The sequence below is a fragment of the Saccopteryx bilineata genome, chromosome 6 (assembly GCF_036850765.1).
Source record: "Saccopteryx bilineata isolate mSacBil1 chromosome 6, mSacBil1_pri_phased_curated, whole genome shotgun sequence".
In the NCBI taxonomy this organism is placed as follows: domain Eukaryota; kingdom Metazoa; phylum Chordata; class Mammalia; order Chiroptera; family Emballonuridae; genus Saccopteryx; species Saccopteryx bilineata.
This window is the reverse complement of record NC_089495.1, coordinates 204514304-204529195: the sequence shown is the minus strand read 5'-3', so window position 1 is coordinate 204529195 and position 14892 is coordinate 204514304. Positions and strand designations below refer to the sequence as shown.

At 57.8% G+C, this 14892-nt stretch overlaps 1 protein-coding gene across 1 annotated transcript in view; it reads right to left on the bottom strand.

The window, feature by feature from the left end:
* Nucleotides 1-14892, bottom strand: part of NOL4L (nucleolar protein 4 like) — a 130627-nt gene that overhangs the window by 98064 nt on the left and 17671 nt on the right. The gene's annotated exons all lie outside the window — the stretch shown is intronic.

Sequence of the window (14892 nt, the reverse complement as noted above, 5' to 3'; positions counted from 1 at the left end):
GCAACATAGTTTGTGTAAGAAGAGAAACAACTCTTCCAAATCTATATGCAGATGTGCTTCTATACACATATCAAATACTTCTGGAAGGATACCCAAGAAATAATAACGGTTCTTCCCTGGGGAGGAGAACTAGGTGGCTGACGGTGGGGACCAGGAGGGAGACTTTTTTTTTCACTCTGCACTGCTAACTGATGAATTGTTTTTTTTTTTAAATAATGAGATTCTATTACCTTTTCAAAATGTTACACTTTAAAAAAATAAACCAGTGCTTTATTGCTGGCCCTCAGCCAGAGGATCTGTTGGGCCAGGCAGCGCAGGAACACAAGAGCTGGAGAGAGGAACCCCACTTCACAGCTTTCCCAGCCTCGGGACATCCACCCTCTCTCTCACCCTCTCTCTCTCTCGTTCCTCCCACCAGCCCGGTGGGAAGGTTTCAGGACCCGCCCTGTTTCCACCAGCAAACCCCATGGCTCTTCCTTCAAAACGGGTCCAGAAGCCACCCTGCCGGTACCTCACCCTCCACGGGCACCATATTGGCCCAGGCTGCCATCACCCTGGCCCACGACACCAGCCTACTTTCAACTTCTACCCTCCCGTCCAAACCCCATACGGATCTTTTTGCATTACCCTCCCCCCTCCCATTCTGCACTCCAACCCACTGGCCGCCTCACGGTTCCCCAGACTTAACAGGCCCTCTCTGCCTCAGGACCTTTGTCGTTGCTCTGCTCTTTGCCTGGAACACTCCCCCACCAGATATCTACTACCTGGAGGCTTCCCCGCCTCCTCCATATCTCGGCTTTGTCTCTTTTTTTTTTTTTTTTTTTCATTTTTCTGAAGCTGGAAACAGGGAGAGACAGCCAGACAGACTCCCGCATGCGCCCAAGCGGGATCCACCCGGCACGCCCACCAGGGGCGACGCTCTGCCCACCAGGGGGCGATGCTCTGCCCATCCTGGGCGTCGCCATGTTGCGACCAGAGCCACTCTAGCGCCTGGGGCAGAGGCCACAGAGCCATCCCCAGCGCCCGGGCCATCTTTGCTCCAACGGAGCCTCGGCTGCGGGAGGGGAAGAGAGAGACAGAGAGGGAAAGCGCGGCGGAGGGGTGGAGAAGCAAATGGGCGCTTCTCCTGTGTGCCCTGGCCGGAATCGAACCCGGGTCCTCCGCACGCTAGGCCGACGCTCTACCGCTGAGCCAACCGGCCAGGGCCGGCTTTGTCTCTTAAGGAGGTATTCCCAGACAGCCCTGTTTCAAATAGCAACCCCCCAGCCCCGTCTCCTTCCCCGCTTTGTTTTTCTGCATAGCGACTGCTCACAGAAATGAGGGGACCAGGGACCGTGCAGATACTCCAGTACTCTCAGCCTTTCAGATATAGCTCATGTTCACCAATGACAGAAAAGTTGGTTTTGCATCTCATTTGCATAATCGAACAACGTTCTTTGACTTGTCGTTTGCTTTTCTGATGTTCTTGTTTAATAATAAAAAAAAATCAAGTGCTTTTTTTCTATCGCTTCATATTCATTTAGAAATATCGCCTAATTTTTGTGAGCAGTATATTTAATATCTACATCTGCTTGTTTGCGGTCTGTCTCCCCCTCCCTAAAGGTAATAAGCTCCATGCAAGGCAGTACTCTGGGTCTTTCTCCAGCACCGAGAACAATGCCCGTTGCAGGTGCTCAAAAAATTTTGCTGAAATAAATTTTGTCCTGAGACACTGTCACAGAAACAGAGGAGGAGGTCAAGGAGATGTGATGACTAAATGTAATGTGGTATCCTGCAACAGGAAATGGACCTTAAGGAAACACTAGGGTGAGTTCAGTTAATAGCGGTATTACCCACGATGTGACAAACACATCATACTGACGTCAAATGTTCCACATGAGGGGAAACTGAGTAAGGGGTCTCCAGGTCCTTGCTGGACTTCCTCTGTAACTTTTCTGTAAATCTAAGACCGTTCTAAAATAAGCCATTTATTTAAAATTTAAAGACGCTTTTGAGTGAAAGCACAGGCTACAGAGCCAATGGAAAGTGGTGGCTCACGGGCACGGAGACCTGGCTGGCCTTCCCAGGAGGGGGAGGCCCCTGTCACAGCTGATCTGTTTCCTTTGCCATAAAGCGCCAGGCTGTACTGGGGGAAGGTGGAGCTTTTCCTTCCAAATATCACAGGAGGCTCAGACGTTTCATTGAGAACCCACACCTGGCCCCGCAGAGCTAGAGAAGGCAGGCACACTCTCCCACGCCACTTCCCAGGAAACTGTCCCTTTCTCCTTGGCTCCCAGGAGGACCAAACGGCCTCTCCGTTCATGATGCTGTTTGCCAAGGAGTTCTTGACCCTGCAGCTCCGGATCGCAAGCTGGGTCATACCAATCAAGGTAAGGGACAAGGGTTGGGGAGGGTACTAAGGGAGACTAAGAGTGGTCCAGGAAAAGAAGAGAAAACGGCCCATTTGTCTTGATTACCTACAAGGAGCTGGGACACGGCTAGATATTTTAGACCTACGCGACCTCACTGCAGGCTCCCAGCCCCACGAGGCTGGTTTGGCTGCTTCCGTTTCATCGGTGAGGGGACCAACGATGGGAAAAGAATGCAGTCAGTCATAGGGCGCGGAAGCAGCCACGCTGAGGAGTGATCCCCTGGGCCCCATTGTGAACCCCTCTGCACACCCTCCCTCCGCTCTAGCCACAGTGGCTTCCCTCAGAATGACGTTGTCGGAGCTACGGGCCTCCTCCTGCCTCCTGGCCTTCGTCTGTGCTGTGCCCTCTGCCGGAAACACCCTTTCTTCCCTCTTCCTGGGCTAACTTCTACCTGAACTTCGGGGCCTCTGCTCCAGTGTTACTGCCTGTTAGGGGCTAAATTGTGTGTCTCCCCCACCTCACTGCAAATCCCTGCATTGTAAGTCCTAACCCCTGTACCTCAGGATGTCACTGTATTTGGAGAGTGGGTCCTTAAGAAGGTAACTAAGGTTAAATGAGGTCATATAGAAGGGCCCTCATCCAGTTGGACACCCTCTTCCAACTGGTGTCATTTTTATTATTTATTTTCTTTGAGAGAGAGAGAGAGCGAGCACGTAATATAGAGAGGGACAGATAGGGACAGACAGACAGGAAGGAAGAGAGATGAGAAACATCAGTTCTTTGTTGTGGACACCTTAGTTGTCCATTGACTGCTTTCTCATATGTGAGTTGACCAGGGGCCTCCAGCTGAGCCAGTGACCCATTGCGGAAACCAGCGACCTTGGGCTCAAGCCGGCGACCTTGGGCTTCAAGCCAGTGACCATGGGGTCGTGTCTGTGATCCTGCGCTCAAGCCAGCGACCCCGCGCTCAAGCTGGCAAACTCGAGGTTTCAAACCTGGGTCCTCTGCGTCTCAGGTTGATGCTCTATCCACTGCGCCACCGCCTGGTCAGGCGACTGGTGTCATTATAAGAAGAGGGGACTAGAACAAAGGGATGAGGGAAGACCGAGTGAAGACACAGGGAGAAGGCAGCCATCTGAAAGCCAGGGAGGGGGCCTCACAGGCCCCCCCAGCCTGTGGTACTTTGCTACGGCAGCCCTAACAAACGAATAGATTTGTCTCGGAGAAGCCCCCTCTGGACCCCACTCGCAGGTCAGGCACTTGTCGGCACCATTTCCTTCACGCTGCCTCTCACGAGGGCAGTTCGCTGTTCCCGTGTGTGTGACTCTTTGGTTAACAGCTATCTGTCTCCCCGGCTGACGGTGACGGTGACGGTGAGCACTGTGAGGTCGCAGACAGGGTGGGGCCAGCCATGTTCTCTGCCAGGGCCTAGGAACAAGGCCTGTGCATAGTAGCCACTCAATAAACACGTGCGGAGCGAGGAGATAAGGGAACCAAGGAGGAGCAACGCCCCGCAGCCTTGAGAACTCCTTGCCTCCCTTTGTGCCTCTTGTTTTCCTGGCCGTGAAACAGCAGATCCAAGGCTGTAGGGACTTTTCAACGTCCTTCTTTTTTCTGAAGCAAGTATTTCTTTTCAAGGGGTCTCAGCCCTGCCTGACTCAGTTTTGCCCGGTAACAGTAAATCAAATCCTTGCTGAGAAACGTAAAACTCATTCCCCGAGTCAGCAAAAGAAGAGGTGTCCCACCTCCTGTTACCTGGCCCTGGGCCTCTTTCAACCCTGCGATGCCTGCTCCCCAGTTCCAGCCCTGCCCAAAACCTGCCAACTCACTGGGGCTATATCCAAATTTTTCCCCCCCTGGAGGGCTCCCCTCTGCGGAAGCCTGGGAACATGAAGCGGGGGGTCAGAGAGGGCAAGAGAGTGACCCAAAGTCACACAGCCAAGCAGAGACTGGTGCATCTGTGAATCTCAACTGTGCACACAAATGTCGTCACCCTGGGGAAACGTCCCCATCCCTCCATGAACCCCTCCCCAGCAGGTCCGATCTAGACAGAGAAGGGACAAGCCAGAGCTGACTGCAGGGCACAGAGAGAGAGAGAGCGTGACCTGCCCAAGGCCACACAGCCGGGAAATGGTGGAGCCGGAGCTGGAAGCCCTGAAGCCCGACCTGCTGACCACATGGCCACGCTGGCCCTTCCAGGTCACTGGAGACAGTGTAGGAGCTGGGAGGGCTAGGGACTGCTGACCAAACTCCCGTAGAGGGCAGATGGGGAAAATCATAATAGGAATCTGGATGACCTGAGTCAAATCCGGCCACGTGGTCTCAGGCAAGAGACTGCCCATCTCTCTGGGGGTGTTTCTGCAACTGTGACAGTGGGGTTCATGGTGTCCACCTGGTGGGGATGTGGGTTAAACGAAACAATGTCAAGGGTAACCTTCATTCATTAACGTCGATGTTAAGGGTGAGCCACTAACAAAGAGCCTGTCTAGCACGTGGAGTGGTTTCCGCCCGCTCAGCCTGTTCCGTGAAGCAGGGTCCGCTCTCTCTGTGCCCCTCCTGCCCCCGTGGACGGGCCCCTGCTGCTGAGCCGCCCTGTGGTCCCATCTGCTGAGTCACGGCACCTGCTCTCCCCGCCACGTGCTTTGTGGGCGGTGCCGAAGCTATTGGGATGTTCTCCACATCTGCTTGGACCCTGCTTCCTACTTCCACAGAGACGCACGCTGCAAGCAGGAGCCTCGCCTCTCCGCAGGGGAGTCAGGGGCACTTCCCGAGTCTCCCCGTTTGGGTATGCCCAGGTGCGAGGCGGGGGAGGACGGTGGGGTACCCGCACCCCACCAAGCTCCGCTAAGCTCTGGCAAGCCCTTAACTTAAGGTGGACAGCGGGCAGACCTGGACACCGACCCGCTCTTTCTAGCTCCGTACACAAGTTCCGTACGTGTGCCTATGTGTGCAGTGAATGTCTTTGGGAAGCCAGACAGAAGCTGGTCACACTGGTGCCTTCTAAGTGGGGAACTCAGCATCTGGGGGGGGAGAAGAAGGGTGGGAAGGGGATTTTCACCATAGCTTTTACACTTCCAAATTCCAAATCACATGAATGCACCGTGTGTTGAAAACAAAATTTAAATTAAAAAAAATAATAATAATTGAACCCAGGATTCTGGGTGGAGGGGGTTTGCACAACCCTTCTGTCCTCACTGCAGATAAATGACCACCGGCCGGAGGGGCTGGGTTGACAGAGAGTGAGCTCGGCCAGGCTCGCCTTCCCTCACGGGCCTCAGTGTCTCCTCGGGACCCAGTGAGCTGCTAAAACCCACGCTGTCACTGAAGCTCAGTTTGTTAGCCTCATTTTTGGATCAGACGTGGGGAAGGCACAAAACAGTCCACTGTCGGAGTGAAAGGGGGAGGGGGCAGTGCATGGAAGCCCCAGGTGGCTCAGCACCCTGACTGAGACCATCAGGGGCACCGCCCAGGCAGCCAAACCCCTCGCTTTACTGATGGGGAAACTGAGGCACGGGCTGGAAAGGGACGGCGTGCCCAGGGGGCATGGCCAGGCCAGGCACACCACCACTCCACCACCCTGCACCACTTGTCCCCTGAAAGGGCTGGGGGCGGGGGGGGGTTCACCCTCACACCCGCAACAGGCTGCGCGGGCAGGTGCAGCCTCTGGCCCAGGGGGGCTGGGGGGTCAGCGGCACTGGACCCGGCCTGGCCTTGCAGGCTGCGGTATGGAGTCTGGTCTTTGTCCTAAGAGCCCCTGGGGAGCCACTGAAGGGTTTTAGGCTAGGCACTGATGCTGTCTGATTTATGTCTCGGAAGATCGCTCCGGCTGCTGGGTAGGGAACGCACTGGGCGGCTGCGGAAGCGGGAGACGAAGGCCGCCGACTCGGAGGGGTGGCGTGCACAGGTCCCGGGAAGGGCAGCTGCTTGCAAATGGAAAAATTACCTCCTCCTTGGCTAGTGAGCCCCCTGTCCTTGGACAGGTCTAAACCAAGCCCAGACCACAACCCGACAGAACCATTACAGTGAGGACATGATAAGTTGGACCACAATGCCAAGATTCCAGGTCACCTCATCCAGGAAGCCTTCCCAGACTGCCAAGGCTAGGATGGCAGCGCCCTGGGTGCCCCTCATCCATCATAGCACTGGTTACCCTGGGTCACAGTCATCAGTTTTGGGGTTTCCATGACCTTCCCCGCTATGAGGGCGGGGCCTGCTTTCTTCCTAGCTGGATTCCCAGTGCTCAGCAAAGAGCCTGGCACACAGTAGGACCTCATACATTTCCCCTTCCTTTTCCCTCTTTCCCTAACACCTCTTTCCTCCCAGGTCTTTCATTTGGGTAACCCCAATAAGCAGCCCAGATGCTAGCATACAGTAGCTGCTCAGTACGTGTGTTTCTTAAAACGGATTCTCTCTCCTGCAGATCGAACACACAGTAGGAGCTCAACAGATGCTCAGCCCCTTCCTCTCAAGGGCAGAGTCAACAACAGCAGCAACACTCACTGGGTGCCTTTTTCTGTCTGGCACTGCTCCGCGCACTTGAGGGAGGACTGCCCTGTGCAGGTTGCAGACCCGCCGGCAGAGACTAAGAAAGGCAGGAGAATCTGCTAAGGCCGCACAGCTGTCCAATAGAAGAGCGGAGCTCTGAACCCAGGCTGCCAGGCTTCAGGACAGGAGCAGGCGGCCTTGCTCTGAGGGCCCAGCAGCTATCACTATTCTCGGTACACAGTAGGTGCTAAGACTTGCCTGTAGTGGGCCTCAGGAGGACAGAGCCACCCCCCCACACCACAACCCAGCTGCCCCGGCACGACCCCACTCACCTCGAGGCTTGGGTCTGTCTCCCGCCCCAGTGGGCCAGGCCGCCTTGGGGAGACGCTGCTAGCCCAGGCCTGCCCAGGCCCTGCTGCCCACACGGCCTTCCCCGAGCTGCCAGCAGGCCGGCAACGTGGCCTGCCCCAAGGGACAGAGCCTCAGCCGCCAAGCAGCCCAGACAAAGGCCTGCGGAGTGCCCAACCCTCTGGCACTCAGACTGCCGCCTCTTCTCCTTCCTCCTCCTCCTCCTCTCCCTACAGGGCTGATGTTGGGGGCACTGGCAGAGGTTGTTTTCAAAAAGGAAGTGGATGAAAGAATGAGGGACATGACCAGGCAGCCCCAAGACCAGAGGCTGAAGCCATTAGAGTGAGCAGGGCGGGCGGTCCTGCAGGGCTGAGCCGCCCAGAGATCAGGTAGGTGGGAGACGGAGGAAGGCTGCCGGACGCTGGACCCCAGCAGGTGCCAGTCAAGGTCTACTACTGCGTAATGACCATCCTGGGCACTGAGTGCTGTCAGCGTGGGGCCCTGGGCGCTCAGCAGCACCAACCCTCCCCCAAGAGAGCTAGGGCTTTAGACATAGACAGAAGAGAGAAGAAGAGATCGCGGCATCTATTAATCATTCCCCTGACTTCGCTAAGAGAAAACTGAGGTTCGGAGAGGCCAAGTGACTTGTCCAAAGTCGTAGAGTTAAGAGTGGGGCAAATACAGACCACCCCACCCAGGCCTCCCTGATTGTAACAGACCAAATGCTTCTTCCCACTGCCCCGACAGTCTCTATACAAATAAATAATACGATAAAAACAAAACCAACTAATATTTATTAAGCATTTAATATGTGCCAGGCACGGTACCTAGGACATTGCCTATATTCAGTCATTTAATCCTTAAAACAATCTTATTAAGAGAAGAACTACATGCCCATTTTACAGATGAAGAAACTGAGACCTGGCAAGGTAAAGTAACGTGACCAAGGTCAAACAGGGAGCATGTGGTGGAGTGGAACTGAAACCCAGCCATCAGAGTAGGCACACTAAGCTACCCTTCTATCCTGGATGGATGGATGGATGGATGGATGGATGGATGGACAGACAGACTGACTAATGAATGAGAGCTCTGCCCTGTGTGCCTCAGGCCTGTGGCTGGGCACCCAGTAGGTGCTTGGCAGGCAGTAGCCATGACAACGCTGTGTTCCCTCCTGCAGCTCCTGCTGAAGGGGCCTCGTGCCCTCGGCAGGGCTGGAACTTGGGGGCCCTGGGCTGTGTGCCCGGCTGCTGGGGCACCCAAGCTCCCTCACTGAGCCAAGCGGCGGCATGACGGATGTGCCCACCGCCGCGGGGAGCCCGGGGTAGAGCAGTTGCCTGGAAACAGGCTGCTCTGGCAGCCCACACTCAGACCTTTGTCACCATCTCAAGGACCTTTTTCCCTCCTCCTCTCCCACTGGAGGCAAACCCCGCACGCAGGTGAGCGGCTGCAGTCAACACCACCAGCAGCCCCATGGCAGGGGCCCACCGTGGGTCCTGGGTCCGGGGCCGCAGGCTGGGGAGGAGGTGGCAGAGGCAGGAGAGAAGGGAGCCTGTGTGTATGGGGTGGGGGTGGGGGGGAGACAGGGCTCCACAGGCAGCCCGGCCGAGGCTTAGGAAAATCCTGACGCCAGGCTGCTTTTCTCTCTGTCTCTTTCTCCTGATTCTCTTGACAAAAAATTAGCCTTGGTCCTTTTTCTTAACGGCACAATGCCCACAGCAGCAGCTTCTAGAGCTGGGGGTGGTGCCAAAGATATCTGGGCAGGGCGGCCCCACCCCACCCCGGGCTGGGCCGGGGCAAGGGGACAGGTGTGTGCCCCTCACAGGGCAGGCACTAATTGGCTCTTGCAATGGTGGACCCTGAGAAGGGGTTTCACTAGGCCCCAGGGATCTGGCTGGGGACGGGCCACACCCCAGCCAGGGCCGCCTGGCTTGGGAACAGGGACGTGGAGGGGCTGACAGCAAGGACTCTGGGGCCGGGCCAGCCTGGGCTCAAATCCCAGCGCTGCTCCTTCTCTGCGCGGCGGTGTCTTCCCCAACCCATGGGGAGGAGCTGCCTGCAGGGGCAGGTGTGGGGATGGCACCATGGCATCCCTGTGACACACCCAGCACACAGGCAGCGCTCGAGGGAGGACCACGGGCCCTTTTTCCTGACGCCCCGAGTGGTTCAGAAGGGCGCCTCCATTCCCTCCCCCAGCGCGCAGCGAAGCAGGAAGTCTACAGCCCACGTGCTGGACACACGCACAAGCTGAGGCCCTGAGACGCGTGGGTCTGCCTCCGTCGGACACCCAGGAGGGTCAGATGCCAGGCTGCCTTGCACCCCCTATCGGGTTTCCAGTTCGCACAACCACTTTCCCAACCTCCCCAAGTAGTGGAGTTACACTCTGACTTTGAAAATCAGCTCTGAATGCAGCCTGCCCCGAGCCTTCCCTGGCGCCCTGGTACCAGGACAACACCCAGGCTTGTCCGCAGGTGTAAGAGGCCTCGGTAATGCAGCCCTGCTCACCCTAGCTCTGAACACGCTCTGTGCCTCCGCAAGGCTGTCACCTCCGCCTGGATGCCTACCCTCTGCTTAGCTCCTGCCTGACTCTTGGCCTTAAGGTTCACTCTTCCAGGAAGCCTTCCCAGCCTTCCCATCCCCAAGATAAGTCAGGGACTCCTTCTCCTATGCTCCAGGAGCTCTGTTCACCTCCCCGCCTCGGCCTCATGCTCCCTCCCCCAGCCCTGGAGGGGGTCCCGGGCCAAGTGGAGAATGCAGCAGACCTGGCACCCTGACCCCATCTCCTAAATCGGGGCCGCACCTTCCCACGCAGCCTGTGTCCTGGGTCACCAGCCCCACGGTCCCACGGCCCTAGCAGACTACCCACTTACACTCCTCTGCTCTGCTCACACAGGACTCCCCCACCCCGCCCTGCCCGGCTGCTCGGCAGCCCCCTTCCCCCAGGCCCCCTGAGCCCAGTTCAGACCCGCCCTCTCCTGGGCCCTCCCTCTGACCACTCCCAGCCACAGACAGGTAGCCCTTCCACCCACTTCTCCCACGGGAGTTGGTGCTGCCTCCCTCTTGTGTGTTCCTGAGGCCTGGGAGGGTGGAAGGGGGGGTGGGCGAAGGGGGGCAGGAAGGGGGGCAAGAAGGGGGGGTGGGAGGAGAGGGGAGCAGGAGGGGGGAGCAGAAGGGGGACAGGAGGGGGAACAGGAGGGAGGGCAGGAGAAGGGGGACAGAAGGCGGCCGGAGGAAGGGGGTCAGGAGCAGAGGAGCAGAAGGGGGGTGGGAGGAGAGGGGTGGGAGGAAAGGGAGCAGGAGGGGGGGCAGGAGGGGGGAGCAGAAGGGGGGCAGGAGGGGGGCAGGAGAAGGGACAGAAGGGGGGCTGGAGGAAGGGGGTCAGGAGCAGAGGAGCAGAAGGGGGGTGGGAGGAGAGGGGTGGGAGGAGGGCGGTGGGAGGAAAGGGAGCAGGAGGGGGGGGCAGGAGGGGGAGCAGAAGGGGGGCAGGAGGGGGGGCAGGAGAAGGGGGACAGAAGGGGGCTGGAGGAAGGGGGTCAGGAGCAGAGGAGCAGAAGGGGGGTGGGAGGAGAGGGGTGGGAGGAGGGCAGTGGGAGGAAAGGGAGCAGGAGGGGGGAGCAGGAGGGGGGAGCAGAAGGGGGGTGGGGGGGCAGGAGAAGGGGGGCTGGAGGAAGGGGGTCAGGAGCAGAGGAGCAGAAGAGGGGTGGGAGGAGGGGGGCGGGAGGAAGGGGGAGCCAGAGGGCGGGCAGAAGAAGGGGGAACAGGAGGAGGAGAGTGGGAGGTGGGGGGCAGGAGAAGGAGGGCAGGAGGGGGGAGCAGGAGGAGGAGAGTGGGGGGGCAGAAGAAGGGAGAGCAGGAAGGGAGAGCAGGAAGGGGGGCAGGAGCAGGGTAGAGCAGGAGCTCCCCCTTTTCTCAGCACTCACTGCAGGCCAGGCCCTAGTCGGGCACCTGACTACACAGAATCTGGATTATTCCATCCTCAGAGGAGCAAAAGGAAGGCTGGGTGCAGACAGCCAGCCTCTCTCTCGCCTCAGGGGCGGAGGCCGAGCCGGCCTGCTGCTGCCTGGGAGGCTGAGGTGGCACTGCAGGGCCCCCAAGAGTTGTCACTGGGCTTGCACTCCTCGTGTTCTCCCACCCGAGCCAGCCCAGGTGGTGGCAGTGGTGACGATATTAACAGCCGTGGTCACAGTACCTGCTGGTGGTAATGGGCACCATTCAGGTGCCGGGCTCCAAACCCACACAATTAGAAGTTCAAGATGAGGAAACTGTCACCCAGAGCGACGGAGCGGCTTACCCAAGGCCCCACCGCTAAGACACCGCACAGAGCCAGGATCTGAGCCCCAGGACTGAAGGGCCACGACGTCCCAGAGCCCAGGGCACCGCCTGGCCTCCCGGCGGAACTGGCACCGGCGGCAGGCAGCCGAAGGCCCAATTCTGGCCACCAGGCCCTGAGCCTGTCCCCGGTGGCCACCCACTAATTAGCCAGGCGGTCCTGCTTGCTCAGTGACTCTTTGGAGCAATTCTCCCAGGAAAGGAGAGCTTGCAGGAGCAGAAAAGGTAATTGCTAATTTGCACGGGAGACAAAGGGGACAAAGGAGCTGGCTCAATGTCCACGTCACAGAACGGCCCGCCCCCTGCCACCCACCACGACGGGTTCCCTAGACATCTGTCTGTCCACAGAACACATCCACACACAGTCCCCATTCGGTGTGAGTCACTGGGCCACACCCCAGGAAGAGCAAGAAGAGAGCACGTGAGCGTGTCCCCTGCCACCCTCTCGAGCACTGCGGGGAGGGGGGGGGGGACGAGAGCCTCAGCCACCTCACAACCAATGGCCACGTGCGTGTCCGTCACCTCCTGGCCGCTCCGTGCTGCTGCTCACCGAACCTCAGGGCAGCTGGAGGGGCGCCGTTGCCCTCGGCCTCATTTACAGGGGAGAAGACGGAGGTGTGGGGAGATGAAGTGAATACCCAGGGCCAGTCCGCTGGGGACGGGAGGGGCTAGATTTGAATTTGGCCCAACTCAGCCCAGGGTTTGTGCCGTTCCCACTGCGCCCTTAAGTGAGCTCATTCCAGTCCCACCCTCCCACGCTGCGGCCGAAGACACCGAGGGCAGGAGGCCACCTTGTAGAACGAGCGAGCGTGGGGTTTGGACACCCTGTGTACTTCAGGACCTCTGCTCTCTGTGGAAATGGGCCGTCTCGGCCCTACAGGCACTGAGGAAGGCTGGGCTCTCTGCCCTCTCCTTCCGAGGGGGCTGATGGTCAGTCAGCCCAGCACCGGCAGTAGGCTGGTGCAGGACGGGGTTGGACGGGCGGCCCTGAGCCCGATGAGAATGAGGCTCACGCTGCAGCGACCACAGAGCAGAGACTGATAGGCAGCAGGGCCTTCCGTCAAGGGCTGGGAGGCCAGATGGTGTCCAGGAAAGGGGGACGGAGAGGAAGGGGTCCTCCTGCACAGAGACCACCCGCCAGCACCTGGCTGAGCTGTGACTCACTCCCCAGGAGGAGTGGCCAGGGCTGAGGCTAGATCAGGAGACAGTCCAATCCTGGCTCCTCCCACATGGGCTGGGCAAGCCCCCCTCCGAGCTGGCTTCCCTATTTGTCAGGCCCCTCACTCACCCCCCCCCCAGGGCTGACCCGAGGCTCCCACAGGGTGACTGAGATGGTCATCTAGATGACAAGGTACTAGGGACCAGGCTGCTGGAGACCAGTCTGGAGACCCAGACTGACCAGCCCAGCAAAGGCCAGACAGTGGCCGGACAAACAGGCTGAGTGGACAGTCACATGAGCCCAAGGCCTCTTCCTCTTTTCAGGGACCTGCGGCCTGGCCCTCCCGCCCTCTGAGCTTTTCCACATCCTTACAACAGACCTCCCAACCCACCACGCCGGGCCTTACAAAACCTGCTCAGGGACCACAAATCTGAAAGTCAAGTCACCTTACTGCGAGGCGATGTGTGCCCACGTGCACGCAGGCAGGCACGTGAGGGAGGGCGGGCTCTGGGCCGGCTCCACCCCCCCCACCCCACCCGGGTTCCCGGGGTTCCCTGAACTGGGAGGCCCACAGGGCTCAGCCCTCCACTGACCCTGCCTCCCTGTGTCCTTGGGCAAGTCACTCGCTGTCTCCAGGCCTCAGTTTACCTCTCTGTAAGTCAGGCTATTATTTCCCGACCCTTCTTCCTTCTGGAGTTCTTAGAAGACTCCAGGGCTGCAATACATTCCCCCATCAGTTGTGAAATCAGTTCAGAGCCATACAAATGTGAGGTTCTGGTTTGAAACATTTGCAGAGCATCTCTTTCAGGCAGGCACAGGGCTGGGCAGCTACACACTCTTCCTGGGGCGTTTCCTGCGAGTCTCCCCACAACCTGACATACAGGCATTGTGTGTCATACAGGCCTAAGGACACACAGTGGGAGAGTGCTCGGACCAGGACTGGAACCCAGAGTTGGTTGAGAGTCAGCCACTTGCAGTGAGGAGTCAGGATGCTAGCATTCTCTTTTCCAAGCCCCCATGGGTCTTAAAATCCACCCTACAGGCTAAAGAAACAGGCAGCAAGTTTCTAACCCAGAGGCATCCAGGAGACTGGCCTCACCATCTCTCACAGGGAAGTTTGTTCCTGGGTGTGAAATACCAAAGAGTCAAATGTGGTCTTTTGATTTCCAAATACAGGGGGGGCAGAGACACTGGCCTCCTTGCTGTTTCTCAAAACTACCAAACACCCTCCCGCCCCAGGGCCTTTGCACCTACTGTTTCCTCTGCCTGGAGTGCTTTTCCACCAAATACCTGTATAACTTGCTCCCTCACCTCCTTCAGGGCTTTGTTAAAAATGTCACCTTCTCAGTGAGGCCCTCTTTGACACCCTGTTTAAAATTCCAATATGTCCCACCCTGGGGCACCTCCAGTTCCCCTCACTCATCTGAGCAGCTGGGTGCTTTCTTGGTTCGCTGTGTAGTGTCAGCCCCCATTAGACTGTCAGCTCTTGGGGAGCAGAGATTTACGGGAGGGTGGGCAAAAAGCAGATGTATAGTTATAACAATAATTAATAAATAATGCAAGAATAAACTCTGTTTTTTCTACACTCACAAGTGTAAACCTCTTTTTTTTTTTTTTTTTTTTTTTAGTGTAAACCTCCTTTTGCTCACGCTGTATCTGAACAACTGAACCAAACTGAAGCTCACGGGGGGACGTGGTGGGTCCCAGGGCACACGGGAAGCCCAGGGGCCACACTGATTTTCAGGCCTTCTGTTCCAGACCCCCAGCCTCTGTGCCTTCCTTTTGCTGGCACAGGATCTACTCTGCTCGGGTGTGCCAGAACTGTGGGTGCCTGGCTCCTGACACCCCCCTCGGGAATGGGAGTCAGCAGTGAGTGGGAGAAGAAGGTCCCCTCCCAGGGCCTAAGTCAGGGATGCAGAAAGGAGGGCGTGACAGGGAGTCCATCTAGGAGAGCTGGACTCCCCACCTGCCCCCTCCCCACCCCAGATTCCAGAGACAGGGCTCAGAATAGAACCCTTTTTTTTTTTCTTGTCTCCCAATTTAGAAAATGGAATCTCCCCGCCCTGGCTAGCTAGCTCTCAAGGTTGCCCGTTCGATTCTCGGCCAGAGCACATACAGGAACAGATCAATGTCTTTCTCTCTCTCTCTCTCTCTCTCTCTCTCAAATCAATCAATAAAATTTAGCCTGGCCTGTGGAGGCGCAGTGGATAGAGCGCTGACCTG